At 35.2% G+C, this 4,458-nt stretch overlaps 1 pseudogene; it reads right to left on the minus strand.

The window, feature by feature from the left end:
• Positions 1–795: 795 nt before the first annotated feature.
• Positions 796–4,209, minus strand: LOC133067144 (olfactory receptor 5D13-like; annotated as a pseudogene).
• Between the last annotated feature and the right edge of the window lie 249 nt (positions 4,210–4,458).

A 4,458-nucleotide genomic window follows, 5' to 3' on the forward strand; every position in this document is an offset into this window, starting at 1 on the left:
TTTCTTTTTCATCAATAAATAGCTAATGCTTTACTGAAATCTGTATATTAAATCATAATCAATTTGTCTGTTGTTATTTAAACTTTAAACCATGGGAGAACTGGTTTAAAGATAGCATAACTTAAAATGAATAAAAAAATTACCTCAGTAAAATTTCCAGTAAAATAAATAGATAAGTAAATCTTAAAATATACAACCACAATGATGTAGTGGAAAACCTTAAGTGATAGATATATATTATATCTCCAACATTTGTATCATTTTCTTGTACTAGCACATAGAAAATATTTTACATCTCGTTATATTGTCAATTATAGTTTAACTATGCAATATTCTGAACTATTTAAGGTAGACATATTTCTTATTTGTCTTTATTTGCCTGGGAATCTCCCAAAGCCAAAGTGTTTTTCATGGAATTAATAGTCTTTCTTAAGATACTTACAGTTTTATGCTGAGCAGCTCTTAACATACTACTTTTATATTAAGAAGTAAACTTCCTTATTGTAGGCTATAACTCTTTAGATCATTTCAAAAGTCCTACAGTTCACATGACTTTAATTAAACTGAAGTTTAACCAGGACAATTACAAGGTCAAATATTATACACACAAAAAAGTTACAATTCTCTATCAAAAATTTAGCTTTAGTCTTTTATTTCTATTTTAATTTTTAATGTTAAAGTTACTTTAATAAAATAAAAGTGAACAGAAATTGGCCTGTCAATTGCAAGGTTGAAATAGGTTCATGATTCAATTTGCTATTGAGAAACTCTTATTTTAAAAAAATCTCTCTAGCTTTACATTTTGTATCAGAGCAATTTAATATTCATTAATTTCTTCACCAACTCTTTCACATCTTTATTCCTGAGGCCGTAGATCAGTGGGTTCAGCATGGGGATGATGACTGTGTAAAAGACAGAGGCCACCTTGACCATGAACCATGAGCTTCTGGAGTTAGGAACACAGTAGAGGAAAAGGATGGTCCCATGGAAGATGGTAATGGCAGTCAGGTGGGAGGCACAGGTGGAGAAGGCTTTGTGGCGGGCCCCAGCTGAAGGCATCCTTAAGACAGTGATAAAAATGCAAACATAAGAGGTAAGAATAATCATCAGGCTGCTTACTTCATTGACTGTGGCAGAGGCTAAAATTATCTCCTGACTGATGTAGGGGTCAGAGCAGGAAACAGCCACTATGGCAGCGTGCTCACAGACAAAGTTATTTATGAACTTAGTCCCTCAAAAGGATAACATTGACAAAAAGTATGTGTATATTAGGGAACAGGCTATACCCCAAGAGTATGTAGCAATCACCAACACAAAACTAAACCTCTGCGACATGACAACTGTGTAGAGAAGAGGGTTGCAAATGGCCACAAATTGGTCATATGCCATCACTGCCAAGAGGAATGTCTCTGTCACCACAGATATGCAGGCAAAGAAGAATTGCATGATGCATCCTGTGAGGGAGATGGTTCTGTCTTCTACAATCAGGTTTTCTAGTAGCTTGGGTGTAACTACTGTCGAGTAACAGAAATCAACAAAGGATAAGTGGCTGAGAAAGAAGGACATGGGCGTGCGGAGCCTGGAGCTGGACTTGATGATCAGGATCATGCCCAGGTTCCCCAGCACAGTGACTGTGTAGATGGTCAGGAAGACCAGGAACAGGGGCAGCTTGAGCTGAGGACATTCCGAGAAGCCCAAGAGAGTGAAAGTGACTTCAGGTTTGCTTGGTCCCTGTGTACAAAATGTCAATGCTGATCCAGAAGAGTAAGAACTAAACTTTGAAATAGGCGAGAGAATAGAAAATGTGCTGAGAAGCTCACTGGGTCTCTGTTTACAGTATTTCTGTAAATGCTAGACTTCAGCTTTATTTCAAATGCTAATGTTCACTTCTATATTGATTATATAGCCAATAATAATGTTGATTGTGTGTGATCTTCAGAAACAAAGAAAAACTAAAACAAATCAGATCCTGCTTTTTTTCAAATGATAAAAGTCATTATTATTAGCTGATTCCAAGGGACATCATCTTTGCGTGACTCTGAGCTTTGTGAAAACAGCTGATATGATGACAATTCAATTACATGTATTGGAGAAAAACATATCATTAGGTTTCACATTTTCTTACCTGTCTCACCTCCTGAGCTATGAGACAATTAACTTATGTGCTAATTTGTATAATGGTAACATCTCTGCAAAACGGTTAATATAATATTTCTTGGTTGTTATACAACCTTTCAATTCTTTTCTTATTCCTGCTGCTAAGTCACTTCAGTCGTGTCCGACTCTGTGCGACCCCATAGACGGCAGCCCACCAGGCTCTGCTGTCCCTGGGATTCTCCAGGCAAGAACACTGGAGTGGGCTGTCATTTCCTTCCCCAGTGCAGGAAAGTAAAAAGTGAAAGTGAAGCTGCTCAGTTGTGTCTGACTCTTAGCGACCCCTTGGACTGCAGCCCACCAGGCTCCTCCGTCCATGGGATTTTCCAGGCGAGAGTACTGGAGTGGGGTGCCAGTGCCTCCTCCTCTCTTATTCCTAGTTATTCCAAATTCTCAATCCATTCTGGAGCTATGCTATAAAACATACTTAACTTTTTCACTTATGTTTAATTAGTTTTGAAAATATTTAAATGTATTCTTCATAGCCAATTGTATTATTCATCAGAAGATTCAAAACAAAATAACTGTTATGTTTGCTGTGATAATATTTGAAAAAATATTGAACAGAAAACTCTTTTTGTTTCCATCGTAGCAGATTTTGGAATTTGGGTGAAAAAAATAAGGACTGTGAAAGTACTGGAGAAAGCATATAGACTTCAGAATGGATCAAATATATACTCCACCATTTTAAATTAAGTTTTTAGTTCTTCCAAAGAAAGGTGGCTGGAAAACACCTATTTCTAATGGGACACCAGAATATTTCTTGATTATTACTGATTTCACAAGGCATTTCTTCAATAGTAATTTAAGAATATTAATATAAAATTTAAATCACTAGAATGGAACTAGATACTTCAATAATGAATTCAAATGCTGTAAGACATGATAGAGCAGATATTTACCTTTTTATATATTAGAATTATGAATACTTGTCTGATTTCAAACACCTGATATGTTTGTGAAAATCCGGCACAAGCGTGGACATCTATCAACTGGTGGAGACACTGGGGAATACAATGCAGAAATCCCTTCTTCTAGAAGCCACACAATAGAAACACTGTAGAATTTCATTAGAACACTTGGTTTAAGGCACGTGTTTCCTTGTTTTCCTCTAGGTTTTCTCCCCACACTACAGCTTTCTCTGATTCCCACATGATGAGCTTGTAGGAAAGATACCTTTCAAAGACCATGTCCACAACAGATCCTCTGTAACAGTACTTGTAAGGTCTCAGCACTGCAAAGATTGATTATGACTATATTATTCCAGCCACACTACTACAGTTTAAAATACTCTATGCAAGATTATAAGAATAATTTTCCATGATTGTTTAATACAACAGTGACTTTAAAATGTCAAATAAATGTTATTAGCAAATGCATAACATTAACATTATTCAGTATGACTTTTCTAAAAACTGCTTGGATCTATAAATTCAACCTCATTATCATTTAATACATCCTTCTTTAGTGAATGTGGATTTATCAACCTCTGCTATATAGTACATGCCCATTTGTTTATCATTTATTTCCCCATTTAATTCTTTCTTATGATGTTCCTTTTATTTTGCCACCTACTTTTATAGACATGACTCATTGTTTCATCCCCTTTGTATACAAACTTTCATATTTATAACTCACACTTACTGTCAGTTATATTCCTATTATTTATAAATATGGTTGTTACTATCACTTTTTTTCTCGAAACTTACAGGGTGATCTTGAAGACAAGGTCCACGTTATAATTCTCCTTTTGGCCAAAGGAGAATTCTCTCAAGATTCTCTTTATTTTTTTATTTTTTTTCTATTTTTATTTCCATTTCTGACTTTATGGTGAACACCAAATGAGAAAACCAGGATAAAAATTATTTAAAAGAAAGATTTGGAATATAACTCCATAAACCTTCTCAGCCAAAAAGTGGTTCTTTATGGACACTTGGTTCTACACATGTGTCTGTCTCCTGCAAAGATTACTGGATTCCTGGATTTTCTTTTTAAAGGAAAACAAAAGAGACACGAGTCAACTCAACTAAATACAGAAGAACTTGAATGAGTCATTTACTGAAGAACTCTTTGCTAAGATTAATGAACTCCAGGAATGCTGCTGCTTAGTATTTAATAGAAACACATCAGAAAAGGATAGTAAATGTTCCCAGTATTTTTCGTTAATTATTTCATATGCTATGATTTTCCAGCTTGTAAAGAAAACTCAGAGATACCAAAGATAAGATCAAGCCTGAAAAGTAAATCCTGGCACCAAACTGTATCACAAATATATGTTCATCATGGCCTCAGGATTGTATCAGT

This window comes from Dama dama, chromosome 12 (genome assembly GCF_033118175.1).
Source record: "Dama dama isolate Ldn47 chromosome 12, ASM3311817v1, whole genome shotgun sequence".
NCBI classification, from domain to species: domain Eukaryota; kingdom Metazoa; phylum Chordata; class Mammalia; order Artiodactyla; family Cervidae; genus Dama; species Dama dama.